This window comes from Camellia sinensis, chromosome 14 (genome assembly GCF_055761805.1).
Source record: "Camellia sinensis isolate YWXY chromosome 14, ASM5576180v1, whole genome shotgun sequence".
Taxonomy (NCBI): Eukaryota; Viridiplantae; Streptophyta; class Magnoliopsida; order Ericales; family Theaceae; genus Camellia; species Camellia sinensis.
The window spans coordinates 102,695,081-102,720,653 of record NC_138974.1 but is presented as its reverse complement, the minus strand read 5'-3'; the positions used below and the strand labels follow the sequence as shown (position 1 = coordinate 102,720,653).

The 25,573-nt window shown below is 43.6% G+C and overlaps 18 non-coding genes and 44 pseudogenes across 18 annotated transcripts; all 62 read right to left on the bottom strand.

Moving 5' to 3' along the window:
- Positions 1 to 124: 124 nt before the first annotated feature.
- LOC114291429 (5S ribosomal RNA) lies at positions 125 to 243 on the bottom strand (annotated as a pseudogene).
- A 183-nt stretch (positions 244 to 426) lies between these two features.
- Positions 427 to 545, bottom strand: LOC145812427 (5S ribosomal RNA; annotated as a pseudogene).
- Positions 546 to 711: 166 nt separating this feature from the next.
- LOC145811378 (5S ribosomal RNA) lies at positions 712 to 830 on the bottom strand. The gene has a single exon (XR_014354920.1). It is a non-coding gene; the product is annotated as a 5S ribosomal RNA (ribosomal RNA).
- A 184-nt stretch (positions 831 to 1,014) lies between these two features.
- On the bottom strand, positions 1,015 to 1,133 carry LOC145812375 (5S ribosomal RNA; annotated as a pseudogene).
- Positions 1,134 to 1,318: 185 nt separating this feature from the next.
- LOC114291385 (5S ribosomal RNA) lies at positions 1,319 to 1,437 on the bottom strand (annotated as a pseudogene).
- Positions 1,438 to 1,623: 186 nt separating this feature from the next.
- LOC145812405 (5S ribosomal RNA) lies at positions 1,624 to 1,742 on the bottom strand (annotated as a pseudogene).
- Positions 1,743 to 1,929: 187 nt separating this feature from the next.
- On the bottom strand, positions 1,930 to 2,048 carry LOC145812210 (5S ribosomal RNA). Its single transcript, XR_014355735.1, has one exon. It is a non-coding gene; the product is annotated as a 5S ribosomal RNA (ribosomal RNA).
- Positions 2,049 to 2,232: 184 nt separating this feature from the next.
- On the bottom strand, positions 2,233 to 2,351 carry LOC114291504 (5S ribosomal RNA; annotated as a pseudogene).
- A 186-nt stretch (positions 2,352 to 2,537) lies between these two features.
- LOC114291330 (5S ribosomal RNA) lies at positions 2,538 to 2,656 on the bottom strand. The gene has a single exon (XR_003639361.1). It is a non-coding gene; the product is annotated as a 5S ribosomal RNA (ribosomal RNA).
- Positions 2,657 to 2,838: 182 nt separating this feature from the next.
- Positions 2,839 to 2,957, bottom strand: LOC114291496 (5S ribosomal RNA; annotated as a pseudogene).
- Positions 2,958 to 3,140: 183 nt separating this feature from the next.
- Positions 3,141 to 3,259, bottom strand: LOC114291343 (5S ribosomal RNA). The gene has a single exon (XR_003639373.1). It is a non-coding gene; the product is annotated as a 5S ribosomal RNA (ribosomal RNA).
- A 210-nt stretch (positions 3,260 to 3,469) lies between these two features.
- Positions 3,470 to 3,588, bottom strand: LOC114291452 (5S ribosomal RNA). Its single transcript, XR_003639402.1, has one exon. It is a non-coding gene; the product is annotated as a 5S ribosomal RNA (ribosomal RNA).
- A 184-nt stretch (positions 3,589 to 3,772) lies between these two features.
- On the bottom strand, positions 3,773 to 3,891 carry LOC114291444 (5S ribosomal RNA; annotated as a pseudogene).
- A 182-nt stretch (positions 3,892 to 4,073) lies between these two features.
- Positions 4,074 to 4,192, bottom strand: LOC114291485 (5S ribosomal RNA; annotated as a pseudogene).
- A 167-nt stretch (positions 4,193 to 4,359) lies between these two features.
- Positions 4,360 to 4,478, bottom strand: LOC114291358 (5S ribosomal RNA). The gene has a single exon (XR_003639386.2). It is a non-coding gene; the product is annotated as a 5S ribosomal RNA (ribosomal RNA).
- A 181-nt stretch (positions 4,479 to 4,659) lies between these two features.
- Positions 4,660 to 4,780, bottom strand: LOC114291449 (5S ribosomal RNA; annotated as a pseudogene).
- A 179-nt stretch (positions 4,781 to 4,959) lies between these two features.
- On the bottom strand, positions 4,960 to 5,078 carry LOC114291417 (5S ribosomal RNA; annotated as a pseudogene).
- A 187-nt stretch (positions 5,079 to 5,265) lies between these two features.
- LOC114291460 (5S ribosomal RNA) lies at positions 5,266 to 5,384 on the bottom strand (annotated as a pseudogene).
- Positions 5,385 to 5,583: 199 nt separating this feature from the next.
- On the bottom strand, positions 5,584 to 5,703 carry LOC114291430 (5S ribosomal RNA; annotated as a pseudogene).
- A 180-nt stretch (positions 5,704 to 5,883) lies between these two features.
- On the bottom strand, positions 5,884 to 6,003 carry LOC114291509 (5S ribosomal RNA; annotated as a pseudogene).
- Positions 6,004 to 6,492: 489 nt separating this feature from the next.
- LOC114291421 (5S ribosomal RNA) lies at positions 6,493 to 6,611 on the bottom strand. The gene has a single exon (XR_014355761.1). It is a non-coding gene; the product is annotated as a 5S ribosomal RNA (ribosomal RNA).
- A 197-nt stretch (positions 6,612 to 6,808) lies between these two features.
- On the bottom strand, positions 6,809 to 6,928 carry LOC114291466 (5S ribosomal RNA; annotated as a pseudogene).
- Positions 6,929 to 7,111: 183 nt separating this feature from the next.
- On the bottom strand, positions 7,112 to 7,230 carry LOC114291433 (5S ribosomal RNA; annotated as a pseudogene).
- A 488-nt stretch (positions 7,231 to 7,718) lies between these two features.
- LOC114291362 (5S ribosomal RNA) lies at positions 7,719 to 7,837 on the bottom strand. The gene has a single exon (XR_003639390.1). It is a non-coding gene; the product is annotated as a 5S ribosomal RNA (ribosomal RNA).
- A 199-nt stretch (positions 7,838 to 8,036) lies between these two features.
- On the bottom strand, positions 8,037 to 8,156 carry LOC114291502 (5S ribosomal RNA; annotated as a pseudogene).
- A 183-nt stretch (positions 8,157 to 8,339) lies between these two features.
- Positions 8,340 to 8,458, bottom strand: LOC114291413 (5S ribosomal RNA; annotated as a pseudogene).
- Positions 8,459 to 8,952: 494 nt separating this feature from the next.
- On the bottom strand, positions 8,953 to 9,071 carry LOC114291492 (5S ribosomal RNA; annotated as a pseudogene).
- A 198-nt stretch (positions 9,072 to 9,269) lies between these two features.
- LOC114291415 (5S ribosomal RNA) lies at positions 9,270 to 9,389 on the bottom strand (annotated as a pseudogene).
- Positions 9,390 to 9,572: 183 nt separating this feature from the next.
- Positions 9,573 to 9,691, bottom strand: LOC114291360 (5S ribosomal RNA). Its single transcript, XR_003639388.1, has one exon. It is a non-coding gene; the product is annotated as a 5S ribosomal RNA (ribosomal RNA).
- Positions 9,692 to 10,181: 490 nt separating this feature from the next.
- On the bottom strand, positions 10,182 to 10,300 carry LOC114291498 (5S ribosomal RNA; annotated as a pseudogene).
- Positions 10,301 to 10,789: 489 nt separating this feature from the next.
- Positions 10,790 to 10,908, bottom strand: LOC114291467 (5S ribosomal RNA; annotated as a pseudogene).
- Positions 10,909 to 11,092: 184 nt separating this feature from the next.
- LOC114291377 (5S ribosomal RNA) lies at positions 11,093 to 11,211 on the bottom strand. The gene has a single exon (XR_014355794.1). It is a non-coding gene; the product is annotated as a 5S ribosomal RNA (ribosomal RNA).
- Positions 11,212 to 11,395: 184 nt separating this feature from the next.
- Positions 11,396 to 11,514, bottom strand: LOC114291427 (5S ribosomal RNA; annotated as a pseudogene).
- Positions 11,515 to 11,699: 185 nt separating this feature from the next.
- Positions 11,700 to 11,818, bottom strand: LOC114291422 (5S ribosomal RNA; annotated as a pseudogene).
- Positions 11,819 to 12,000: 182 nt separating this feature from the next.
- Positions 12,001 to 12,119, bottom strand: LOC114291518 (5S ribosomal RNA). The gene has a single exon (XR_003639410.2). It is a non-coding gene; the product is annotated as a 5S ribosomal RNA (ribosomal RNA).
- A 183-nt stretch (positions 12,120 to 12,302) lies between these two features.
- LOC114291423 (5S ribosomal RNA) lies at positions 12,303 to 12,421 on the bottom strand (annotated as a pseudogene).
- Positions 12,422 to 12,611: 190 nt separating this feature from the next.
- LOC114291481 (5S ribosomal RNA) lies at positions 12,612 to 12,730 on the bottom strand (annotated as a pseudogene).
- A 182-nt stretch (positions 12,731 to 12,912) lies between these two features.
- LOC114291456 (5S ribosomal RNA) lies at positions 12,913 to 13,031 on the bottom strand (annotated as a pseudogene).
- Positions 13,032 to 13,216: 185 nt separating this feature from the next.
- LOC114291412 (5S ribosomal RNA) lies at positions 13,217 to 13,335 on the bottom strand (annotated as a pseudogene).
- Positions 13,336 to 13,523: 188 nt separating this feature from the next.
- On the bottom strand, positions 13,524 to 13,642 carry LOC114291428 (5S ribosomal RNA; annotated as a pseudogene).
- A 210-nt stretch (positions 13,643 to 13,852) lies between these two features.
- On the bottom strand, positions 13,853 to 13,971 carry LOC114291447 (5S ribosomal RNA). The gene has a single exon (XR_014355065.1). It is a non-coding gene; the product is annotated as a 5S ribosomal RNA (ribosomal RNA).
- Positions 13,972 to 14,114: 143 nt separating this feature from the next.
- LOC114291548 (5S ribosomal RNA) lies at positions 14,115 to 14,233 on the bottom strand (annotated as a pseudogene).
- Positions 14,234 to 14,418: 185 nt separating this feature from the next.
- On the bottom strand, positions 14,419 to 14,537 carry LOC114291416 (5S ribosomal RNA). The gene has a single exon (XR_003639398.1). It is a non-coding gene; the product is annotated as a 5S ribosomal RNA (ribosomal RNA).
- A 182-nt stretch (positions 14,538 to 14,719) lies between these two features.
- LOC114291491 (5S ribosomal RNA) lies at positions 14,720 to 14,838 on the bottom strand (annotated as a pseudogene).
- Positions 14,839 to 15,021: 183 nt separating this feature from the next.
- Positions 15,022 to 15,140, bottom strand: LOC114291341 (5S ribosomal RNA). The gene has a single exon (XR_003639371.1). It is a non-coding gene; the product is annotated as a 5S ribosomal RNA (ribosomal RNA).
- Positions 15,141 to 15,325: 185 nt separating this feature from the next.
- LOC114291464 (5S ribosomal RNA) lies at positions 15,326 to 15,444 on the bottom strand (annotated as a pseudogene).
- A 183-nt stretch (positions 15,445 to 15,627) lies between these two features.
- Positions 15,628 to 15,746, bottom strand: LOC114291381 (5S ribosomal RNA). The gene has a single exon (XR_003639395.2). It is a non-coding gene; the product is annotated as a 5S ribosomal RNA (ribosomal RNA).
- Positions 15,747 to 15,934: 188 nt separating this feature from the next.
- LOC114291394 (5S ribosomal RNA) lies at positions 15,935 to 16,053 on the bottom strand (annotated as a pseudogene).
- Positions 16,054 to 16,236: 183 nt separating this feature from the next.
- Positions 16,237 to 16,354, bottom strand: LOC114291512 (5S ribosomal RNA; annotated as a pseudogene).
- A 5,017-nt stretch (positions 16,355 to 21,371) lies between these two features.
- Positions 21,372 to 21,490, bottom strand: LOC114291411 (5S ribosomal RNA; annotated as a pseudogene).
- Positions 21,491 to 21,688: 198 nt separating this feature from the next.
- Positions 21,689 to 21,807, bottom strand: LOC114291506 (5S ribosomal RNA; annotated as a pseudogene).
- Positions 21,808 to 22,005: 198 nt separating this feature from the next.
- LOC114291322 (5S ribosomal RNA) lies at positions 22,006 to 22,124 on the bottom strand. The gene has a single exon (XR_003639353.1). It is a non-coding gene; the product is annotated as a 5S ribosomal RNA (ribosomal RNA).
- A 199-nt stretch (positions 22,125 to 22,323) lies between these two features.
- Positions 22,324 to 22,442, bottom strand: LOC114291549 (5S ribosomal RNA). Its single transcript, XR_003639443.1, has one exon. It is a non-coding gene; the product is annotated as a 5S ribosomal RNA (ribosomal RNA).
- Positions 22,443 to 22,639: 197 nt separating this feature from the next.
- On the bottom strand, positions 22,640 to 22,758 carry LOC114291337 (5S ribosomal RNA). The gene has a single exon (XR_003639367.2). It is a non-coding gene; the product is annotated as a 5S ribosomal RNA (ribosomal RNA).
- A 182-nt stretch (positions 22,759 to 22,940) lies between these two features.
- On the bottom strand, positions 22,941 to 23,059 carry LOC145812402 (5S ribosomal RNA; annotated as a pseudogene).
- Positions 23,060 to 23,258: 199 nt separating this feature from the next.
- Positions 23,259 to 23,377, bottom strand: LOC114291420 (5S ribosomal RNA; annotated as a pseudogene).
- Positions 23,378 to 23,569: 192 nt separating this feature from the next.
- LOC114291477 (5S ribosomal RNA) lies at positions 23,570 to 23,688 on the bottom strand (annotated as a pseudogene).
- A 186-nt stretch (positions 23,689 to 23,874) lies between these two features.
- Positions 23,875 to 23,993, bottom strand: LOC114291387 (5S ribosomal RNA; annotated as a pseudogene).
- Positions 23,994 to 24,487: 494 nt separating this feature from the next.
- On the bottom strand, positions 24,488 to 24,606 carry LOC114291474 (5S ribosomal RNA; annotated as a pseudogene).
- Positions 24,607 to 24,790: 184 nt separating this feature from the next.
- On the bottom strand, positions 24,791 to 24,909 carry LOC114291426 (5S ribosomal RNA; annotated as a pseudogene).
- Positions 24,910 to 25,042: 133 nt separating this feature from the next.
- On the bottom strand, positions 25,043 to 25,161 carry LOC114291393 (5S ribosomal RNA; annotated as a pseudogene).
- A 197-nt stretch (positions 25,162 to 25,358) lies between these two features.
- On the bottom strand, positions 25,359 to 25,477 carry LOC114291344 (5S ribosomal RNA; annotated as a pseudogene).
- Between the last annotated feature and the right edge of the window lie 96 nt (positions 25,478 to 25,573).

Below are 25,573 nucleotides of genomic sequence, written 5' to 3'. Positions count from 1 at the left end.
GGAATAGGATAATTTGGAAATGATTTAAAAGCGAGAAATTTGTCGAAAAGGAGGCAAAGGCGATTGAATGGGTTAAAAATCGGACAGGCTGCCCGGGGAAGGGTGAAAAAAAAAAAGGGCAAAAGGTGTCCTACACGAGGACTTCCCAGGGGGTCACCCAACCTAGTACTACTCCCGCCCAAGCACGCTTAACTGTGGAATTCTGATTGGATCCGCTACATTAGTGCTGGTATGATCGCACCCGAAGAATAACCACGACTTTATTTTTTTAAGCAGGAGAGGGATTAAAAATGATATTGAATGGAATAGGATAATTTGGGAATGGTATAAAAGAGAGAAATTTGTCGAAAAGGAGGCGAAGGCGATTGAATGGGCTAAAAATCAGACAGGTTGCCTGGGGAACGGTGAAAAAAAAAGGGGGTAAAAGGTTTGCAACAGAAGGATTTCCCAGGGGGTCACCCATCCTAGCACTAATCTCGCCCAAGCATGCATAACTGCAGATTTCTGATGGGAGCTGGTGCATTTGTGCTGGTATGATCTCACCGGAAGATTAACCACGACCTTATTGTTATAAGCAGTAGACGGACAAAAAATGAAATTTGTCGAAAAGGAGGCGAAGACGATTGAATGGGCTAAAAATCGGACAGGTTGTCTGGAGAAGGGTGGAAAAATAAAAAAAATAAAAAATAGAGAAGAAAAAACCGGGCAAAAGTGGTGCAACACGAGGACTTCCCAAGGGGTCACCCATCCTAGTACTACTCTCGCCCAAGCACGCTAAACTGCAGAGTTCTGATGGGATCCGGTGCATTAGTGCTGGTATGATTGCACCCGAAGATTAATGCGAATTTATTGTTTTAAGTAGTCGACGGACAAAAAATGAAATTGAATGGAATAGGATAATCTGGAAATGATTTAAAAGGGAGAAATTTGTCGAAAAGGAGGCGAAGGCGATTGAATGGGCTAAAAATCGGACAGGTTCTCCGGGGAAGGATGGAAAAAAAAAAATGGGCAAAAGGGGTGCAACACAAGGACTTCCCAGGGGGTCACCCGTCCTAGTACTACTCTCGCCGAAGCACGCTTTACTGCGGAATTCTAATGGAATCAGTTACAGTAGTGCTGGTATGATCGCACCCGAAGATTAACCACGACTTTATTCTTTTAAGCTGTAGGTGGATAAAAAATGATATTGAATGGAATAGGATAATTTGGAAATGGTTTAAAAGTGAGAGATTTGTCGAAAAGGAGGCTAAGGCGATTGAATGGGGCAAAAATCAGAAGGTTGTCCTGGAAAGGGTGAAAAAAAAAGGAGGGGGCAAATGGTTTGCAACACGAGGGCTTCCCAGGGGGTCACCCATCCTAGTACTACTCTCGTCCAAACACGTGTAACTGCGGTGTTCGAATGTGATCTGGTGCATTAGTGCTGGTATGATCGCGGCCGAAGATTAACCACGACTTTATTATTTCAAGAAGTCGACGGACAAAAAATGAATTTGAATGGAATAGGATAATCTGGAAAAGATTTAAAATCGAGAAATTTTTCGAAAGGAGGCGAAGGTGATTGAATGGGCTAAAAATCGGACTGGTTGTCCAGGGAAGGGTGAAAAAAAAAAAAGGGGGCCAAAAGAGGTGCAACAAGTGGTCTTCCCCGGGTGATACCCATCCTAGTACTACTCTCGCCAAAGCATGCTTAAATGCGTAGTTCTGATAGGATATGGTGCATTAGTGCTGGTATGATCGCACCCCAAGATAAACCGCGACCTTATTTTTTTAAGAAGTAGCCAGACAAAACATGAAATTGAATGGGAGAGGATAATCTGGAAATGGTTTAAAAACAAGAAATTTGTCGAGAAGGAGTCGAAGAAGATTTAATGGGCTAAAAATCGGATAGTTTATCTAGGAAAGGTGAAAAAAAAAAAAAAAGGGACAAAAGGGTTGCAACACGAGGACTTCCCAGGGGGTCACCCATCCTCGTACTACTCTCGCCCAAGCACGCTAAACTGGGGAGTTCTGATGGGATCCGATGCATTAGTGCTGATATGATCGCACCCGGAGGTTCACCGCGACTTTATTGTTTCATGCAGTAGCCGAACAAAAAATGAAATTGAATGGAAGTGGATAATCTTATAATGGTTTAAAAGCGAGAAATTTTTTTTAAAGGAGGCGAAGGCAATTTAATGGGCTAAAAATCGAACTGGTTGGCTGGGAAAGGGTGAAAAAAAAAAAAGGGCAAAAGCGGTGCAACACGAGGACTTTGCCGGTGGTCACCCATCCTAGTACTATTCTCGTGCAGGCATGCTTGACTGCGGAGTTCATATGGGATCTGGTGCATTAGTTCTTGTATGATTGCACCCGAAGATTGACCGCAACTTTGTTGTTTTAAATAGTAGACGGACAAAAAATGAAATTGAATGGAAGAGGATAATCTGGAAATGGTTTAGAAGCGAGAAATTTTTCGAAAAGGAGGGGAAGGCGATTAAATACGCTAAAAATCGCACAGGTTGTCCAAGAAAAGGTGAGGAAAAAAAAAATGGCCAAAAGTGGTTCAACACGAGGGCTTCACCGGGGGTCACCCATCCTAGTACTACTCGCGCCCAAGCACGCTTAACGGCGGAGTTCTGACGGGTTCCGGTGCATTAGTGCTGGTATGATCGCACCCGAAGATTAATCGAGACTTTACTGTTCTAAGCAGTATCCGGACAAAAAATGAAATTGAATGGAAGATGATAATCTGGAAATAGTTTAAAAGCGAGAAATTTGAAGAAAATGAGGCGACGGCGATTGAATGGGCTAAAAATCGGACAGGTTGTCCGGGGAAGGATGAAAAAAAAAACAGCAAAAGGGGTGCAACAAGGGGACTTCCCAGGCGGTCACCCATCCTAGTACTACTCTTGGCCAAGTACACATAACTGCGGAGTTCTGACGGGATCAAGTGCGTTAGTGCTGGTTTGATCGGACCCGAAGATTAACCATGACTTTGCTGTTTTAAGCAGTAGATGGCGAAAAAATGAAATTGAATGGAATAGGATAATCAGGAAATGGTTTAAAACCGAGAAATTTGTCGAAAAGGAGGCGAAGGCGATTGAATGAGCTAAAAATCGAACAGGTTGTCTAGGGAAGGGTGAAAAAAAAAGGGGGCAAAAGGGGTGCAACACGAGGACTTCCCAAGGGGTCCCCCATCCAAGTACTACACTTGCCCAAGCACGCCTAACTGTGGAGTTCTGATGGGATCCGGTGCATTAGTCCTGGTATGATCTCACCCGAAGATTAACCACGACCTTATTGTTATAAGCAGTGGACGGACAAAAAATGAAATTGAAAGGAATAGGATTGTCTGAAACTGGTTTAAAAGAGAGAAATTTGTCGAAAAGGAGGCGAAGGCGATTGAATAGGCTAAAAATCGGACAGGTTGTTTGGGGAAGGGTGGAAAAATAAAAAAAATAAAAAACAGAGAAGAAAAAATCGGGCAAAGGAGGTGCAACACGAGGACTTCCCAAGGGGTCACCTATCCCAGTACTACTCTTGCCCAAGCACGCTAAACTGCGGAGTTCTGATGGGATCCGGTGCATTAGTGCTGGTATGATCGCACCCGAAGATTAACCGCGACTTTATTGTTTTAAGTAGTCGACGGACAAAAAATGAAATTGAATGGAATAGGATAATCTGGAAATGATTTAAAAGCGAGAAATTTGTCGAAAAGGAGGCGAAGGCGATTGAATGGGTTAAAAATCGGACAGGCTGCCCGGGGAAGGGTGAAAAAAAAAAATGGGCAAAAGGTGTCCTACAGGAGGACTTCCCAGGGGGTCACCCAACCTAGTACTACTCCCGCCCAAGCACGCTTAACTGCGGAATTCTGATTGGATCCGCTGCATTAGTGCTGGTATGATCGCACCCGAAGATAACCACGACTTTATTTTTTTAAGCAGGAGAGGGATTAAAAATGATATTGAATGGAATAGGATAATTTGGGAATGGTATAAACTAGAGAAATTTGTCGAAAAGGAGGCGAAGGTGATTGAATGGGCTAAAAATCAGACAGGTTGCCTGGGGAACGGTGAAAAAAAAAAGGGGTAAAAGGTTTGCAACACAAGGATTTCCCAGGGGGTCACCCATCCTAGCACTACTCTCGCCCAAGCACGCATAACTGCAGATTTCTGATGGGAGCTGGTGCATTTGTGCTGGTATGATCTCACCGGAAGATTAACCACAACCTTATTGTTATAAGCAGTAGACGGACAAAAAAAGAAATTTGTCGAAAAGGAGGCGAAGACGATTGAATGGGCTAAAAATCGGACAGGTTGTCTGGAGAGGGGTGGAAAAATAAAAAAAAATAAAAAATAGAGAAGAAAAAACCGGGCAAAAGTGGTGCAACACGAGGACTTCCCCAGGGGTCACCCATCCTAGTACTACTCTCGCCCAAGCACGCTAAACTGCAGAGTTCTGATGGGATCCGGTGCATTAGTGCTGGTATGATTGCACCCGAAGATTAATGCGAATTTATTGTTTTAAGTAGTCGACGGACAAAAAATGAAATTGAATGGAATAGGATAATCTGGAAATGATTTAAAAGGGAGAAATTTGTCGAAAAGGAGGCGAAGGCGATTGAATGGGCTAAAAATCGGACAGGTTCTCCGGGGAAGGATGGAAAAAAAAAATGGGCAAAAGGTGTCCTACGTGAGGACTTCCCAGGGGGTCACCCATCCTAGTACTACTCCCGCCCAAGCACGCTTAACTGTGGAATTCTGATGGGATCTGCTACATTAGTGCTAGTATGATCGCACCCAAAGATTAACCACGACTTTATTTTTTAAGCAGTAGACGGATTAAAAATGATATTGAATGGAATAGGATAACTTGGAAATGGTTTAAAAGTGAGAAATTTGGCGAAAAGGAGGCGAAGGCGATTCAATGGGCTAAAAATCAGACAGGTTGCCCGGGGAACGATGAAAAAAAAGGGCCAAAGGTTCGCAACACGAGGACATCCCAGGGGGTCACCCATCTTAGTACTTCTCTCATCCAAGCACGCTTAACTGCGGTGTTCAAATCGGATCCGGTGCATTAGTGCTGGTATGATCGCACCCAAAGATTAACCGCGACTTTATTGTTTCAAGCTGTCAATGGACAAAAAATGAAATTGAATGGAATAGGATAATCTGGAAACGATTTAAAATCGAGAAATTTGTCGAAAAGGAGGCGATGGTGATTGAATGGGCTAAAAATCAAACTGGTTGTCCGGGGAAGGGTGAAAAAAAAAAAAAGGGGGCAAAAGGGGTGCAACACTACGACTTCCCAGGGGGTCACCCATCCTAGTACAACTCTCGCCCAAGCACGCCTAACGGCGGAGTCCTGATCGGATCCGGTGCATTAGTTCAGGTATGATCTCACCCGAAGATTAGCCATGACCTTATTGTTACAAGCAGTAGACGGACAAAAATTGAAATTGAGTGGAATTGGATAATCTGAAAATGGTTTAAAAGAGAGATATTTTTCGAAAACGAGGCGAAGGCGATTGAATGGGCCAAAAATCGAACAGGTTGTCTGGGGAAGGGTGGAAAAAAAAAAACAGAGAAGAAAAAAAAGACAAAAGGGGTGCAACACGAGAACTTCCTAGGGGTTCACCCATCCCAGTACTACTCTCGCCCCTCGCACGCTAAACTGCGGAGTTCTGATCGGATCCGGTGCATTAGTGCTGGTATGATCGTACCCGAAGATAAACCGCAACTTTATTATTTTAAGTAATAGCCGGAGAAAAAATGAAATTGATTGGAAGTGGATACTGTTGAAATGGTTTAAAAGCGGGAAATTTGTTGAAAAAGAGGCGAAGGCGATTGAATGGGCTAAAAATCGGATAGGTTGTCTAAGGAAGGAAGAAAAAAAAATGGGCAAAAGGTGCAACACGAGGACTTCCCAAGAGGTCACCCATCCTAGTACTACTTCCGTCGAAGCACGCTCATACTGTGGAATTCTAATGGAATCCGTTACATTAGCGCTGGTATGATCGCACCCGAAGATTAACCACGACTTTATTTTTTCAAGCTGTAGATGGATAAAAAATGATATTGAGTGGAATAGGATAATTTGAAAATGGTTTAAAAGTGAGAGATTTGTCGAAAAGGTGGCGAAGGCGATTGAATGGGCTAAAAATCAGACAGGTTGTCCGAGAAAGGGTGAAAAAAAAAGGGGGGGGCAAAAGGGTTGCAACACGAGGCCTTCCCAGGGGGTCACCCGTCCTAGTACTACTCTCTTCCAAACAGGCGTAACTGCGGTGTTTTTATGTGATATGGTGCATTAGTGCTGGTATGATCGTGCCCGAAGATTAACCGCGACTTTATTGTTTCAAGGAGTCAACGGGCAAAAAATGAAATTGAATGGAATAGGATAATCTGGAAACGATTTAAAATCGAGAAATTTGTCGAAAGGGAGACGAAGATGATTGAATGGGCTAAAAATCAAACTGGTTGTCCGGGGAAGGGTGAAAAAAAAAAAGGGGCAAAAGGGGTGCAACACGAGGACTTCCCAGGGGGTCACCCATCCTAGTACAATTCTCGCCCAAGCACGCCTAACTACGGAGTCCCGATGGGATCCGGTGCATTAGTTCAGGTATGATCTCACCCGAAGATTAACCATGATCTTATTGTTACAAGCTGTAGATGGACAAAAATTGAAGTTGAATGGAATTGGATAATCTGGAAATGGTTAAAAAGAGAGAAGTTTTTCGAAAAGGAGGCGAAGACGATTGAATGGGCCAAAAATCGGCAGGTTGTCTGGGGAAGGGTGGAAAAAAAAATAGGGAAGAATAAAAAGGACAAAAGGGGTGCAACACGAGAACTTCCCAGCGGTTCACCCATCCCAGTACTACTCTCGCCCCTCGTACGCCAAACTGTGGAGTTCTGATCGGATCCGGTGCATTAGTGCTGGTATGATCGCACCCGAAGATAAACCGCAACTTTATTGTTTTATGTAGTAGCTGGACAAAAAATGAAATTGAATGGAAGTGGATACTCTAGAAATCGTTTAAAAGCGGGAAATTTGTTGAAAAAGAGGCGAAGGCGATTGAATGGGCTAAAAATCGGACAGGCTGTCCGGGGAAGGGAGAAAAAAAAAATGGGCAAAAGGGGTGCAACACGAGGACTTCCCAAGGGGTCACTCATCCTAGTACTACTCCTGCCGAAGCACGCTTAACTGTGGAATTCTAATGGAATCCGTTACATTAGCGCTGGTATGATCGCACCCGAAGATTAACCATGACTTTATTTTTTAAGCTGTAGACGGATAAAAGATGATATTGAGTGGAATAGGATAATTTGAAAATGGTTTAAAAGTGAGAGATTTGTCGAAAAGGAGGCGAAGGCGATTGAATGGGCCAAAAATCAGACAGGTTGTCTGGGAAAGGGTGAAAAAAAAGGGGGGGCAAAAGGGTTGCAACACGAGGCCTTCCCAGGGGGTCACTCGTCCTAGTACTACTCTCTTCCAAACACGCGTAACTGCGGTGTTTTGGTGTGATCTGGTGCATTAGTGCTGGTATGATCGTGCCCGAAGATTAACCGCGACTTTATTGTTTCAAGGAGTCAACGGACAAAAAATGGAATTGAATGGAATCGGATAATCTGGAAACAATTTAAAATCGAGAAATTTGTCGAAAACGAGGCAAAGGTGATTGAATGGGCTGAAAATCAAACTGCTTGTCCGGGGAAGGGTGAAACAAAAAAAAAGGGGCAAAAGGGGTGCAACACGAGGACTTCCCAGGGAGTCACCCATCCTAGTACAACTCTCGCCCAAGCACGCCTAGCGGCGGAGTCCTGATGGGATCCGGTGCATTAGTTCAGGTATGATCTCACCCGAAGATTAACCACGATCTTATTGTTACAAGCTGTAGACGGACAAAAATTGAAATTGAATGGAATAGGATAATCTGGAAATGGTTAAAAAGAGAGAAATTTTTCGAAAAGGTGGCGAAGGCGATTGAATGGGCCAAAAATCGGACAGGTTGTCTGGTGAAGGGTGGAAAAAAAAAATAGAGAAGAATAAAAAGGACAAAAGGGGTGCAACATGAGAACTTCCCAGCGGTTCATCCATTCCAGTACTACTCTCGCCCCTCGTACGCTAAACTGCGGAGTTCTGATCAGATCCAGTGCATTAGTGCTGGTATGATCACACCCGAAGATAAACAGCAGCTTTATTGTTTTAAGTAGTAGCCGGACAAAAAATGAAATTGAATGGAAGTGGATACTTTAGAAATGGTTTAAAAGCGGGAAATTTGTTGAAAAAGAGGTGAACGCGATTGAATGGGCTAAAAATCGGACAGGCTGTCCGGGGAGGGAGAAAAAAAAAATTGGGCAAAAGCGGTGCAACACGAGGACTTCTCAAGAGGTCACCCATCCTAGTACTACCCCCGCCGAAGCACGCTTAACTGTGGAATTCTAATGGAATCCGTTACATTAGCGCTGGTATGATCGCACCTGAAGATTAACCACGACTTTATTTTTTTAAGCTGTAGACGGATAAAAAATGATATTAAGTGGAATAGGATAATTTGAAAATGGTTTAAAAGTGAGAGATTTGTCGAAAAGGAGGCGAAGGCGATTGAATGGGCTAAAAATCAGACAGGTTGTCCGGGAAAGGATGAAAAAAAAAGGGGGGGGGCAAAAGGGTTGCAACACGAGGCCTTCCCAGGGGGTCACCCGTCCTAGTACAACTCTCTTCCAAACACGCGTAACTGCGGTGTTTTGATGTGATCTGGTGCATTAGTGCTGGTATGATCGTGCCCGAAGATTAACCGCGACTTTATTGTTTCAAGGAGTCAACGGACAAAAAATGAAATTGAATGGAATAGGATAATCTGGAAACGATTTAAATTCGAGAAATTTGTCGAAAAGGAGGCGAAGTTGATTGAATGGGCTAAAAATCAAACTGGTTGTCCGGGGCAGGGTGAAAAAAAAAAAAAAGGGGGCAAAAGGGGTGCAACATGAGGACTCCCCAGGGAGTCACCCATCCTAGTACAACTCTCGCCCAAGCACGTCTAACTGCGGAGTCCTGATGGGATCCGGTGCACTAGTTCAGGTATGATCTCACTCGACGATTAACCCGATCTTATTGTTACAAGCTGTAGATGGACAAAAATTGAAATTGAATGGAATAGGATATTCTGGAAATGGTTAAAAAGAGAGAAATTTTTTGAAAAGGTGGCGAAGGCGATTGAATGGGCCAAAAATCGGACAGGTTGTCTGGGGAAGGGTGGAAAAAAAAAACAAAGAAGAATAAAAAGGACAAAAGGGTTGCAACACGAGAACTTCCCAGCGGTTCACCCATCCCAGTACTACTCTCGCCCCTCGTACGCTAAACTGCGGAGTTCTAATCGGATCCGGTGCATTAGTGCTGGTATGATCGCACCCGAAGATAAACCGCAACTTTATTGTATTAAGTAGTAGCCAGAAAAAAAATGAAATTGAGTGGAAGTGGATACTCTAGAAATGGTTTAAAAGCAGGAAATTTGTTGAAAAAGAGGCGAAGGCGATTGAATGAAGTAAAAATCGGACAGGCTTTCAGTGGAAGGGAGAAAAAAAAAATGGGCAAGAGGGGTGCAACACGAGGACTTCCCAGGGGGTCACCCATCCTAGTACTACTCCCGTCAAAGCACGCTTAACTGTGGAATTCTAATGGAATCCGTTACAGTAGTGCTGGTATGATCGCACCCGAAGATTAACCACGACTTTATTTTTTTAAGCTATAGACGGATAAAAAATGATATTGAATGGAATAGGATAATTTAAAAATGGTTTAAAAGTGAGAGGTTTGTCGAAAAGGAGGCGAAGGCGATTGAATGGGCCAAAAATCAGACAGGTTGTCCGGGAAAGGGTGAAAAAAAAAAAGACGAGGCAAAAGGGTTGCAACACGAGGCCTTTCCAGGGGGTCACCGGTCCAAGTACTACTCTCTTCCAAACACGCGTAACTGCGTTGTTTTGATGTGATCCAGTGCATTAGTGCTAGTATGATCGCGCCCGAAGATTAACCGCGACTTTATTGTTTCAAGGAGTCGACGGATAGAAAATGAAATTGAATGGAATAGGATAATCTAGAAACGATTTAAAATCGACAAATTTGTCGAAAAGGAGGCGAAGGTGATTGAATGGGCTAAAAATCAAACTGGCTGTCCGGGGAAGGGTGAAAAAAAAAATTGGGCAAAAGGGGTGCAACACGAGGACTTCCCAGGGGGTCACCTATCCTAGTACTACTCCCACCGAAGCACGCTTAACTGTGGAATTCTAATGGAATCCATTACAATAGTGCTGGTATGATCGCAGCCGAAGATTAACCACGACTTTATTTTTTTAAGCTGTAGACGAATAAAAAATGATATTGAATGGAATACGATAATTTGGAAATGTTTTTAAAGTGAGATATTGGTCGAAAAGGAGGCGAAGGCGATTGAATAGGCCAAAAACCAGACAGGTTGTCCGGGAAAGGGTGAAAAAAAAAGGGGGGCAAAAGGGTTGCAACCCGAGGCCTTCCCAGGGGGTCACCCGTCCTAGTACTACTCTCTTCCAAACGCGCGTAACTGCGGTGTTTTGATGTGATCCGGTGCATTAGTGCTGGTATGATCTCGCCCGAAGATTAACCGCGTCTTTATTGTTTCTAGGAGTCGATGAACAAAAAATGAAATTGAATGGAATAGGATAATCTGGAAACGATTTAAAATCGAGAAATTTGTCGAAAAGGAGGCGAAGGTGATTGAATGGGCTAAAATCGGACTGGTTGTCCGGGGAAAGGTGAAAAAAAAAAAAAAGGGGCAAAAGGGGTGCAACAAGTGGACTTCCCAGGGGAACACCCATCCTAGTACTACTCTCGCCAAAGCACGCTTAAATGCGTAGTTCTGATGGAATCTGGTGCATTAGTGCTGATATGATTGCACCCAAAGATTAATCGCGACCTTACTTTTTTAAGTAGTAGCCAGACAAAAAATGAAATTGAATGGGAGAGGATAATCTGGAAATGGTTTAAAAACGAGAAATTTGTCGAAAATGAGTTGAAGGCGATTTAATGGGCTAAAAATTGGACAGTTTATCCGGGAAAGGTGAAAAAAAAAAAAAGGGCAAAAGGGTTGCAACACGAGGATTTCCCAAGGGGTCACCCATCCTAGTACTACTCTCACCCAAGCACGCTAAATTGCGGAGTTCTGATGGGATCCGATGCATTAGTGCTGGTAAAATCGCACCCGGAGGTTAACCGCGACTTTATTGTTTCAAGCAGTAGCCGGACAAAAAATGAAATTGAATGGAAGTGGATAATCTTATAATGGTTTAAAAGAGAGAAATTTTTTGTAAAGGAGGCGAAGGCGATTTAATGGCCTAAAAATCGGACTGGTTGGCCGGGAAAGAGTGGGAAAAAAAAAAGGGCAAAAGCGGTGCAACACGAGGACTTTGCCAGGGGTCACCCATCCTAGTACTGCTCTCGCCCAAACATGCTTGACTGCAGAGTTCTGATGGGATCCGGTGCATTAGTGCTGGTATGATCTCGCCCGAAGATTAACCGCGTCTTTATTGTTTCTAGGAGTTGACGAACAAAAAATGAAATTGAATGGAATAGGATAATCTGTAAATGATTTAAAATCGAGAAATTTGTTGAAAAGGAGGTGAAGGTGATTGAATGGGCTAAAAATCAGACTGGTTGTCCGGGGAAAGGTGAAAAAAAAAAAAGGGGCAATAGGGGTGCAACAAGTGGACTTCCCAGGGGAACACCCATCCTAGTACTACTCTCGCCAAAGCACGCTTAAATGCGTAGTTCTGATGGGATCTGGTGCATTAGTACTGGTATGATTGCACCCGAAGATTAACCGCGACCTTATTTTTTTAAGTAGTAGCCAGACAAAAAATGAAATTGAATGGGAGAGGATAATCTGGAAATGGTTTAAAAACGAGAAATTTGTCGAAAATGAGTTGATAGCGATTTAATGGGCTAAAAATTGGACAGTTTATCCGGGAAAGGTGAAAAAAAAAAAGGGCAAAAGGGTTGCAACACGAGGATTTCCCAGGGGGTCACCCATCCTAGTACTACTCTCGCCCAAGCACGCTAAACTGCGGAGTTCTGATGGGATCCGATGCATTAGTGCTGGTAAAATCGCACCCGGAGGTTAACCGCGACTTTATTGTTTCAAGCAGCAGTCGGACAAAAAATGAAATTGAATGGAAGTGGATAATCTTATAATGGTTTAAAAGAGAGAATTTTTTTGTAAAGGAGGCGAAGGCGATTTAATGGGCTAAAAATCGGACTGGTTGGCCGGGAAAGAGTGAAAAAAAAAATGGGCAAAATCGGTGCAACACGAGGACTTTGCCAGGGGTCACCCATCCTAGTACTGTTCTCGCCCAAACATGCTTGACTGCGGAGTTCTGATGGGATCCGGTGCATTAGTGCTTGTATGATTGCACCCGAAGATTGACAACGACTTTATTGCTTTAAATAGTAGACGGACAAAAAGTGAAATTGAATGGAAGCGGATAATCTGGAAATGGTTTAAAAGCGAGAATTTCTTCGAAAAGGAGGGGAAGGAGATTGAATGTGCTAAAAATCGAACAGGTTTTTCCCGGGAAGTGTGGAAAAAAAAGAAAAAAAGTCCAGAAAGTGTTCAGCACGAGGGCTTCACCGGGGGTCACCCAACCCAGTACTACTCTCGCCCAAGCACCCTTAACTGCGGAGTTCTGATGCGTTCCAGTGCATTAGTGCTGGTATGATCACACCCGAAGATTAATCGCGACTTTACTGTTCTAAGCAGTATCCGGACAAAAAATGAAATTGAATGGAAGAGGATAACCTGGAAATAGTTTAAAAGCGAGAAATTTGAAGAAATGGAGGCGAAGGCGTTTGAATGGGCCAAAAATCGGACAAGTTGTTCGGGGAAGGGTGAAAAAAAAAACGGCAAAAGGGGTGCAACACAAGGACTTCCTAGGGGGTCACCCATCCTAGTACTACTCTCACCCAACTACGCATAACTGCAGAGTTCTGACGGGATCTGGTGCGTTAGTGCTGGTTTGATCGGAACCGAAGATTAACCGTGACTTTATTGTTTTAAGCAACAGACGGAGAAAAAATGAAATTGAATGGAATACGATAATTAGGAAATGGTTTAAAAGCGAGAAATTTGTCGAAAAGAAGGCGAAGGCGATTGAATGGGCTAATAATCAAACAGGTTGTCTAGGGAAGGGTGAAAAAAAAAATAGGGGCAAAAGGGGTGCAACACAATGACCTCCTAGGGGGTCACCCATCCAAGTACTACTCTTGCGCAAGCGCGCCTAACTGCGAAGTTCTGATGGGATCCGGTGCATTAGTCCTGGTATGATCGCACCCGAAGATTAACCACAACTTTATTGTTATGAGCAGTAGACGGACAAAAAATGAAATTGAATGGGATAGGATAATCTGAAAATGGTTTAAAAGATAGAAATTTGTCGAAAAGGAGGCAAAGGCGATTGAATGAGCCAAAAATCGGACAGGTTGTCTGGAGAAGGATGAAAAAAAAAAAAAAAGGGGCAAAAGGGGTGCAACACGAGGACTTCCCAGGGGGTCACCCATCTTACCACTACTCTCGCCCCAGCATGCCTAACTGCAGATTTCTGATGGGATCCGGTGCATTAGTGCTGGTATGATCTCACCCGAAGATTAACCACGACCTTATTGTTATAAGCAGTAGACGGACAAAAAATGAAATTGAATAGAATAGGATAATCTGAAACTGATTTAAAAGAGAGAAATTTGTCGAAAAGGAGGCGATGGCGATTGAATGGGCTAAAAATCAGACAGGTTGTCTGGGGAAGGGTGGAAAAATAAAAAAAATAAAAAACAGAGAAGAAAAAATCGGGCAAAAGGGGTGCAACACGAGGACTTCCCAGGGGGTCACCCATCCCAGTACTACTCTCGCCCAAGAACGCTAAACTGCGGAGTTCTGATGGGATCCGGTTCATTAGTGCTGGTATGATCGCACCCGAAGATTAATCGCGACTTTACTGTTCTAAGCAGTATCCGGACAAAAAATGAAATTGAATGGAAGAGGATAATCTGGAAATAGTTTAAAAGCGAGAATTTTCTACAGGTTGTTCGGGAAGGGTGAAAAAAGAAGAACGGCAAAAGGGGTGCAACACGAGGACTTCCCAGGAGGTCACCCATCCTAGTACTACTCTCGCCCAACCACGCATAACTGGGGAGTTCTGACAGGATCCGGTGCGTTAGTGCTGGTTTGATCGGACCCGAAGATTAAACGTGACTTTATTGTTTTAAGCTGTAGACGGAGAAAAAATGAAAGTGAATGGAATAGGATAATCAGGAAATGGTTTAAAAGTGAGAAATTTGTCGAAATGGAGGCGAAGGCGATTGAATGGGCTAATAATCGAACAGGTTGTCTAGGGAAGGGTGAAAAAAAAAATAGGGGCAAAAAGGGTGCAACACAAGGACTTCCCAGGGGGTCACCCATCCAAGTACTACTCTTGCCCAAGCGCGCCTAACTGCGGAGTTCTGATGGGATCCGGTGCATTAGTTCTGGTATGATCGCACCCGAAGATTAACCACGACTTTATTGTTATGAGCAGTAGACGGACAAAAAATGAAATTGAATGGGATAGGATAATCTGAAAATGGTTTAAAAGCGAGAAATTTCTCGAAAAGGAGGCGAAGGCGATTGAATGGGCTACAAATCGGACAGGCTGTCTAGGAAAGGGTGAAAAAAAAATGGGCAAAAGGTGTCCTACCCGAGGACTTCCCAGGGGGTCACCCATCCTAATACTACTCCCGCCGAAGCACGCTTAACTGCGGAATTCTGATGGGATCTGCTACATTAGTGCTGGTATGATCGCACCCGAAGATTAACCACGACTTTATTTTTTTAAGCATTAGACGGATAAAAAATGATATTGAATGGAATAAAATAATTTGGAAATGGTTTAAAAGTGAGAAATTTGTCGAAAATGAGGCGAAGGCGATTGAATGGGCTAAGAATCAGGCAGGTTGCCCGGGGAAGGGTGAAAAAAAAAATGGGCAAAAGGGTTGCAACACGAGAACTTCCCAAGGGGTCACCCATCCTAGTACTTCTCTCATCCAAGCACGCTTAACTACTGTGTTCAGATGGGATCCAGTGCATTAGTGCTGGTATGATCACACCCGAAGATTAACCGCGACTTTATTGTTTCAAGCAGTCGACGGACAAAAAATGAAATTGAGTAGAATAGGATAATCTGGAAACGATTTAAAATCGAGAAATTTGTTGAAAAGGAGGCGAAAGTGATTGAATGGGCTAAAAATCAGACTGGTTGTTCGGGGAAGAGTGAAAAAAAAAAGGAAAAAAAAAGGGGTGCAACACGTGGACTTCCCAGTGGGTCACCCATTCTAGTGCTACTCTCGCCAAAGCACGCTTAAATGTGTAGTTCTGATGGGATCCAGTGCATTAGTGCTGGTATGATCGTGCCCGAAGATTAACCACGACCTCATTGTTTTAAGAAGTAGCCAGACAAAGAATGAAACTGAATGGGAGAGGATAATCTGGAAATGGCTTAAAAACGAGGAATTTTGTCGAAAAGGAGTTGAAGGCGATTTAATGGGCTAAAAATCGGAAAGTTTATCCTAGGAAAGGTGAAAAAAAAAAAGGGCAGAAGGTTGCAACACGAGGACTTCCCAGGGGGTCACCCATCCTAGTACTACTCTCGCCCGAGCACGCTAAACTGCGGAGTTCTGATGGGATCCGGTGCATTTGTGCTAGTATGATCACAGCCAAAGATTGACCGCGCCTTTATTGTTTCAAGCAATAGCCGGACAAAAAATGAAATTGAGTGGAAGTGGATAATCTTAAAACGGTTTAAAAGTGAGAAATTTTCCATAAAGGAGACGAAGGCGATTAAATGGGCTAAAAATCGGACAAGTTGGCCGTGGAAGGGTAAAAAAAAAATAATAATAGGCAAAAGGGGTGCAACACGAGGACTTTGTCGGGGATCACCCATCCTAAAACTACTCTCGCCCAAGCATGCTTAACTATGGAGTTCTGATGGGATCCAGTGCATTAGTGCGTGTATGATTGCACCCAAAGATTGACTGCGACTTTATTTTTTTAAGTAGTAGACGGACAAAAAATGAAATTGAATGGAAGAGGATAATCTGGAAATGGTTTAAAAGCGAGAAATTTGTCGAAAAGGAGGGGAAGGCGATTGCATGGGCTAAACATCGGACAGGTTGTCCAGGGAAGGGTGAAAAAAAAAAAGGGCAAAAGGGGTGTAACATCAGGACTTCGCCGTGGTCACCCATCCTAGTACTACTCTCTCCCAAGCACGCATAACTGCGGAGTTCTGATGGGTTCCGGTGCATTAGTGTTGGCATGATCGCACCCGAAGATTAATCGCGACTTTATTGTTCCAAGCAGTATCAGGACAAAAAATTAAATTGAATGGAAGAGGATAATCTGGAAATAGTTTAAAAGCGAGAAATTTGAAGAAAAGGAGGCGAAGGCGATTAAATAGGCTAAAAATCGGATAAGTTGTCTGGGGAAGGGTGAAAAAAAAAACGGCAAAAGGGGTTGTAACAAGCCCGCGGGGGACCTCGCTACAGCTCGAACTCGATTTTTGTAGTCACGGTTCTAAATCTGAACCAAAGAGTCCAAATCCGGCAAATCGTTTTGAGAAAAACAGATTTTTGAAAGAAGTGCCAAACATGGACTGCTTTGCCAGATACAGAGTCGCCACCTAAATGTTTTTTAATGGGAAATTTAGGAAACCCTGACTCGGTGCCAAAGGCCACGTGTCCGTCATCACCAAAGTTGCCTCGGCTCGGGAACTTGGGTACGATTGGGGAAGGTCACTTCGTGAGCACCCCCGCTCGCCCGGTCAAAGACCGGCCTCTACTAACCATGATATCAATTTTTGAAAACATTGTATGTTCTTATTCCGGTTATTAGCCTAGGTTACTATGTGATGCTCGCAGCATATAAGTATAGACCGGGTCGCCCGAATTGGAACGAAACATTTCATGTTTGTTTGTTTGAAAATGGTTTGATGGTGCTACCCGCGGGTAGGCTAAGACGTGGATTTGCCACCCTCAGGTGGGCTTAGAAAAGATGGTTTTGCCACTATCTAGTGGGCTTAAAACAAACAGTTGATGATTTATTCCAATCCAAGTAAGCCAACCTTTCACCCACAGGCATTTAGGCAGATATGTCACATATGCAATTAGCCTCATGGTAAGCATGCTATCATGGCAATCATTCACACACATGCGAAGATGCTAAAGCATAAAACTCACCGAGTACTCCAAGCCAAAATAGAAACTACATTAGAAATCATGCATGAATCCTAAGTATACAGAAACGCCTAATGCAACACATGCAAAATGCAACTATAGTAGGCTCGGCTATTCTAAGATGGCATATGAAATGCTACAACTATCATGTATTCAACTTGTAATTGAAAATGCAATGCAGTTAGTATGATGCGCCGAGCCCGGTGCATGCAAAACAGATGAATGAATGCAAACATGCTATCATACTGTATGCTAATTGAAATATGCCCTAATCTAACCATCATAAGCGGATAAATAAAAGGAAGAAAGACGTGGGGTTGGAAGACATACATCACACTCACGCACACTTATTACAGTTGTGCCCTCGCGTAGAGGGTCCGAATAAATAATACAGTCCCCAAATAAAAGAATATTACAGTCCCAAAATATTACAGTCCAAATAATATACAAATTCCTAATTAATTAACAGATTAATTAAGAAAATTGTAAAAACTGGCATGCAAGCCAGGGACTGCCTTGCTTCGGATGGATGATGCATGTCCGGGTCGTCTTGCGCGGAAATCCACCGGAATGCCCCAATTAGCCTCTGTTTACACCTGTTCTTGAAATGCGTGCCAAGCCCCAAAAGGTTGCTGATTCTTCATTTTGCTGCAACAGAGAGCAGGAAAGGGGCATAGCAATGTATTTGCACAGATATATGCATGTCTCGATCCTCGTGCCACCAATCACGCATATCGAGGCATGATGGCCGAGGAGTCGAAATGCACAACTCAATATAGGATGAATGCACATGAAACTACAGCTAAAACCTAACTCCATCATGGATAATCCGGAGTGTCGGTGACTGGGGAATTGAGACACATTCCGTCACTCGGAGTACGAAATGTACCTCGTTTCCCGTGCCCGGGCTAACTCCTATTCCGAACACGATGCAATATGCATGATATGCATGAAATGCAACTAATATATAATCCTAACATGCACAATGCTATGGAAATGAAATGTCTCGAAATGCGTGCACACGGGAACGCAAACCGAGAAAATGACAGAATGCAATCTAAGATACAACCTAGTATGCACTATGCTATTAAAATGATATGCCTCGAAATGCGCGCACACGGGCACGCAAATCGGGGAAATGGCAGAATACGATGAAATGACATGAAAACATGATATGGACTTATACCAACATGAGTGAGCCTCAGCCACACTCACATAGGATGTCGGCGGATGAAAATGGAGTGCCTCCAAATGTGTGCACACGGGCACGCAAACCGAGGCGATGACAGAATGCGATGAGATGACATGAAAACATGATATGGACTTATACCAACATGAGTGAGCCTCAGCCACACTCACATAGGATGCCGACGGATAAAAATGGAGTGCCTCGAAATGCGTGCACACGGGCACGCAAACCGAGGCGATGGCAGAATGCAATGAAATGACATGAAAACATGATATGGACTTATACCAACATGAGTGAGCCTCAGCCACACTCACATAGGATGTCGGCGGATGAAAATGGAGTGCCTCGAAATGCGTGCACACGGGCACGCAAACCGAGGCGATGGCAGAATGTGATGAAATGATATGAAAACATGATATGGACTTATACCAACATGAGTGAGCCTCAGCCACACTCACATAGGATGTCGGCGGATGAAAATGGAGTGCCTCGAAATGCGTGCACACGGGCACGCAAACCGAGGCGATGGCAAAATATGATGCAATATGGCAAAAATGATATGCAAGCATGCTAATGGAATTTCAGCACTAAAATATGTGGGAAAACAGTCCCGAAATGAGGCGAAATGATACCAAATGCATGGAATTGTCCCGAAATGTGAATTTAGGCACCCGAAATGGCCTATAGCTATGCCAAACATGCACAATATGGACATGCAATGCAAAGACAGAAGCTAGACAGTCCCAAAAAATGCACTTTCACAGTTATAAACATGGCCAAACAGCAAGCATAGGTATGGAAAAAATAGCATGCAAGAATAGGGGCCAAAAGAGGGGTAATGAAGCAAGTGATATAAGTAAAATCCAAACTGAAAACTTTCCTTCTAAAAAATTGAAAAGGGACCAAAAATATGAATATTTACAGTTTATGGCAGCCTCAAAATCAGTATACAAACATGCTAAAAAAAGGCACAAGATTGAGGCTCAAAAGGTGCTATAACATGAAGTATGCAAAATAATCGCCAAACAGAAAAAAAGTGTTAATGAAACATGAAGTATAGGCCAAAATAAGGCCACTTTCAGTTCTGTGAAAAAGCCAACAACAGAAGCAAAGGGGGCTACCAATTTATGCAAAAATGGGGCCAAATAAGGGATATAACTACAAGTGACATATGGAGGCACCAAATGGTGAGGGGCCCTTCAACAATGTTGAAGAAGGGCCCAAAATAAGCACATTCACAGATTACATTATGCTCAAAAACAGATTAATCATGGGCCAAAAATAGCATGCAAGATTATGACATATAAGAGGATTAATGAAGCAAGTGCATCATGGAGGGATCAAACAGGGTTGAGCCCTTAATGAAAAGTGAAGATGAGCTCAAAAGAGGGTCACTTTCAGTTTTGGTCGGAGCTCAAATGTATAAGAAGGAGAGGCTAAGAAATATTGCAAAGAAAAGCTCAAAAAAGAGAAAATGGCAACTCACCTTTGGAGACAAGTCTTTTGTTGCTTCTTGGACCAATTTGCAGCTCCTTTAGCCTTTGAGAAGCCCTCCTTGCTGCTGGAAATGAAGTGGTGGTGGTAGAGCTTGGTGGTGTAGAAGAAATGATGGTTAGGGACTTAGGGTTTTTTCAAGAAATGAGAAGGATGAAGATGGAGTTGTGTAAGGAGGCTTGAAGGAGAATTTTTCTAACCCCTATAATGCATGTTGGCAGCTGGTTATATGGACCAAAAGGAGGGTGTAAAGGTGGGGCATAAAGGAGGCAAGCTTTCCCCACAAAATATCCCCTGGATACAGATATTATCTGGGGGAAAGGGCTACACAGCTGTAAAGTGCACACAGTGAGGAAGCAGGCCGGCCAGGTACTTTTGCTGCAGGTGGCCGGCCGACCACCCCCCCTAGCCGGCCGGCCAAGTGAAAAAATTAGCCTGAACAATTAGTGGCCGGCCATGACTTTTTTGGGTTCTCCAAGGTGTGTAGATCACAGGTATGTGGTCGAAAGTTGGCAACACTAACCCTAGGGTGTTCAACATTAGCCTCAAAGAGGAGGGGCAAAAATGGAAAGAACAATTAGTGGCCGGCCATGGGTTTTTAGGGTCCTCCCAAGTGTGTAGATCACAAATATGTGGTCGAAAGTTGGCAACACTAACCCTAGGGTGTTCAACATTAGCCTCAAAGAGGAGGGGCAAAAATGGAAAGAACAATTAGTGGCCGGCCATGGGTTTTTAGGGTCCTCCCAGGTGTGTAGATCACAAATATGTGGTCGAAAGTTGGCAACACTAACCCCAGGGTGTTCAACATTGGCCCGGAAGTCAGAAAAACGGGCGCCGGGAGGCTCCGGAGGAGAGATAACTGGTTGCTGCAACAATTACTAGCCTTCCACCCTTCAGTAACCTTCCTGGTGATAAAACAGAGGTACCTGCCAAAAATGAACGAAAACCGATGCAAAACGAATGTTCGGGGGCCAAAACACGCAGTTCGGGGCCCTGGAAACTGCCCGTTAAACACCGAAAGTGGCGTTCGGCCACGAAGTGGGTTTCTCAGACCCCAGTGTCCCTCAAAAGGGAGAAAATAAGATGTATGCCAAAAATCAGAGCAAACGGAGATGGTTAGGCGGTCCCGAACCGAGGCACACGGCCTGACGGCTCCGAAAACCGGGAACCGGGCTCCGAAATGGGCAAAATGGCCTACGGCCACTGAGAGATGGTCTATGGGACCTCTCCCTCCCCTCAGGAAAAGAAACAGAGAAAACCGAGTCTGGTTCGCAAACCGAGGCAAGGCATCGAAGAAGGTCCGGAAGTCCGGAAGCGGGGCTCGCAGCGGCGACTCTGAGGCCTCTGAACAAGCACAACATGCAATATCACCGAGTGCTCAACTGGTGATGTCTGAGTCTTAAGGTCGGTCAAAAATGGGGTGTCTACAGGGGTTCAACACAAAGACTTCCCAGGGGGTCACCCATCCTAGTACTACTCTTGCCCAAGCACGAATAACTGCGGAGTTCTGATGGAAACCGGTGCATTAGTCCTGGCATGATCGCACCCGAAGACTAACCACGACTTTATTGTTATAAGCAGTAGACGGACAAAAAATGAAATTAAATGGAATATGATAATTTGAAAATGGTTTAAAAAAGAGAAGTTTGTCGAAAAGGAGGTGAAGGCGATTGAATGAGCTAAAAATCAGACAGTTTGTCTGGGGAAGGGTGAAAAAAAAAACTGAGAATAACAAAAAGGGCAAAAGGTGTGCAACACGAGGACTTCTCAGCAAATCAACCATCTTAGCACTACTCTCGCCCAAGCACGCTTAACAGCGGTGTTCTGATGGGATTTGGTGCATTAGTGCTAGTACAATCGCATCCGAAGATTAATCGCGACTTTAATGTTTTAAGCAACAGACGGACAAAAAATGAAATTGAATGTAATAGGATGATCTAGAAATGGTTTAAAACTGAGATATTTGTCGAGAAGGAGGTGATGGCGATTGAATGGGCTAAAAATCGGACAGGTTGTCCGGGGAAGGGTGAAAAATAAAAAATTAAAAAAAAAATGAGACAAAAGGGTTGCAACACGAGAACTTCGTAGGGGGTCACCCATCCTAGTACTACTCTCGCCCTGGCACGCTTAACTGCGGAGTTCTCATTGGATCCGGTGCATTAGTGTTGGAATGATCGCACCCGAAGATTAACCACAACATTATTGTTATAAGAAGTAGACGGACTAAAAATGAAATTGAATGGAATAGTATAATCTGAAAATGGTTTCAAAGCTAGAAATTTATCAAAAAGGAGGCGAAGACGATTGAAGGGGTTAAAAATCAGATAGGTTGTCTGGGGAATGGTGAAAAAAAAAAACAGAGAAGAAAAAAAAGGGTGAAAGGTGTGCAACACGAGGACTTCCCAGCGGGTCAACCATCCTAGCACTACTCTCGCCCAAGCACGCTTAACTGCGGTGTTCTGATGGGATCCGGTGCATTAGTGCTGGTACGATCGCACCCGAAGATTAACCACGACCTTATTGTTATAAGTAGTGGACGGACAAAAAATGAAATTGAATGTAATACGATAACCTTGAAATGGTTCAAAACCAAGATATTTGTCGAAAAGGAGGCGAAGGCGAATGAATGGGCTAAAAATCGAACAGGTTGTCCGGGGAAGGGCGAAAAATAAAAAAAATAAAAAAAATATGGCAAAAGGGTTGCAACACAAGGACTTCCCAGGTGGTCACCAATCCTAGTACTACTCTCACCCTAGCACGCTTAACTGCGGACTTCTTATGGGACCCGGTGCATTAGTGCGGGTATGATCGCACCCGAAGTTTAACCTCGACTTTATTGTTATAAGCAATAGACAGACTAAAAATGAAAATGAATGGAATGGTATAATGTGAAAATGGTTTCAAAGCGAGAAATTGGTCAAAAAGGAGGCGAAGGCGATTGAAGGGGCTAAAAATCGGACAGGCTGTTTGGGGAATGGTGAAAAAAAAAAGGGCAAAAGGTGTGCAACACGAGGACTTGCCAAGGGGTCACCCATGCTAGTACTACTCTTGCGCAAGTATGCCTAACTGCGGAGTTCTGAGGGGATCCAGTGCATTAGTGCTGGTATGAACACACCCGAAGCTTAACCACGAATTTATTGTTTTAAGCAGTCGACAGACAAAAAATGAAATTGAACGGAATAGGATAATCTGGAAATTGTTTAAAAGCGTGAAATATGTCGAAAATGAGGCGGAGACGATTGAATGGATTAAAAATCGCACAGGTTGTCTGGGGAAGGGTAAAAAATAAAATAAAAATAAAAAAAAGGGGGCAAAAGGGGAGCAACAGGAAGACTTCCCAGGGGGTCACCCATACTAGAACTACTATTTCCGAAGCACGCTTAACTACGGAGTTCTTATGGGATCTGGTGCATCAGTGCTGGTATGATCGCACCCGAAGGCTAATCGCGACTTTATTGTTTGAAGCAGTAGACGGACAAAAAATGAAATTTAATGGAATAGTATAATCTGCAAATCATTTAAAATCGAGAAATTTGTCGAAAAGGAGGCAAAGGCAATTTAATGGGCTAAAAATTGCACAGCTTGCCCAGGGAAGGGTGAAAAAAAAGAAAAAAAAAAGCGGTAAAAGGGATGCAACATGAGGACTTCCTGGGGGGTCAACCATCCTAGCACTACTCTCGCCCAAGCACGCCTAACTGCAGTGTTCTGATGGGATCCGGGGCATTAGTGCTGGTATTATCGCACCCGAAGATTAAACGCAACTTTATTGTTTTAAGCAGTAGACGGACAAAAAATGAAATTGAATGTAATAGGCTAATCTGGAAATGGTTTAAAACCAAGAAATTTGTCAAAAAGGTGGCAAAGGTGATTGAATGGGCTAAAATTCAGACAGGTTGAACGGGAGAGGATGAAAAAAAAAATTTGGGGCAAAAGGGTAGCAACACGAGGACTTCTCAAGGGGTCACCCATCCTAGTACTACTCTTGTTCAAACACGCTTTACTGCGGTGTTCTGATGGGATCCGGTGCATTAGTGCTGGTATGATCGCACCCTAAGATTAACCGCGACTTTATTGTTTTAAGTAGTCGACGGACAAAAAATGAAATTGAATGGAATAGGATAATCTGGAAATGATTTAAAAGCGAGAAATTTGTCGAAAAGGAGGCAAAGGCGATTAAATGGGCTAAAAATCAGACAGGTTGTCTGGGGAAAGGTGAAAAAAAAAAAGGGCAAAACGGGTGCAACACAAGGACTTCCCAGGTGTTCACCCATCGTAGTACTACTTCCCCCGAAGCACTCTCACTGCGGAATTCTGATGGAATCCGCTACAGTAGTGCTGGTATGATCGCACCCGAAGATTAACCACGACTTTATTTTTTTAAGCAGTAGACTAATAAAAACTAATATTGAATGGAATGGGATAATTTGGAATTGGTTTAAAAGTGAGAAATTTGTCGAAAAGGAGGCAAAGGCGACTGAATGGGCCAAAAATCGGACAGCTTGTCCGGGGAAGGGTAAAAAAAAAACCGGGGGGGGGGGGGCAAAAGGGGTGCAACAAGTGGACTTCCCTAGGGGTCACCCATCCTAGTACTACTCTCGCCAAAGCACGCTTAAATGCGTAGTTCTGATGGGATCTCGTGCATTAGTGCTGGTATGATCGCACCCGAAGCTTAACCGCGACCTTATTGTTTTAAGAAGTAGCCAGACAAAATATGAACCTAAATGGGAGAGGATAATCTGGAAATGGTATAAAAATGACAAATTTGTTGAAAAGAAGTCGAAGGCGATTGAATAAGCTAAAAACCAGATAGTTCATCCAGGAAAGGTGAAAAAAAAAAGGGGGGAAAAAGGGTTGCAACACGAGGACTTCCCAGGGGTTCACCCATCCTAGTACTACTCTTGCCCAAGCATGCTAAACTGCGGTATTCTAATGGGATCCGATGCATTAGTGCTGGTATGATCGCACTCGAAGATTAACAGCGACTTTATTGTTTCAAGTAGTAGGCGGACAAAAAATGAAATTGAATGGAAGAGGATAATCTGGAAATGGTTTAAAAGCAAGAAATTTGTCGAAAAGGAGGGGAAGGCAATTGAATGGGCTAAAAATCGTACAGAGGACTTCGCCGGGGGTCACCCATCATAGTACTACTCTCACCCAAGCACGCTTAACTGCGGAGTTCTGACGGGTTCCGATGCATTTGTGCTGGTATGATCGCACCCGAAGATTAATCGCGACTTTATTGTTCTAAGCAGTATCCGGACAAAAAATGAAATTGAATGGAAGAGGATAATCTGGAAATAGTTGAAAACCAAGAAATTTGAAGAAAAGGAGGCGAAGGCGATTGAATGTGCTAAAAATAGGACAGGTTGTCCGGGCAAGGGTGAAAAATAAAAAATAAAAAAAAAATAAGGCAAAAGGGTTGCAACACGAGGACTTCCCAGGTGGTCAGCCATCCTAGTGTTACTCTCGCCCTAGCACGCTTAACTGCGAAGTTCCCATGGGATCCGGTGCATTAGTGCGGGTACGGTCGCACCCGTAGCTTAACCACAACTTTATTGTTATAAGTTGTAGACGGACTAAAAATGAAATTGAATGGAATAGTATAATCTGAAATTGGTTTCAAAGCCAGAA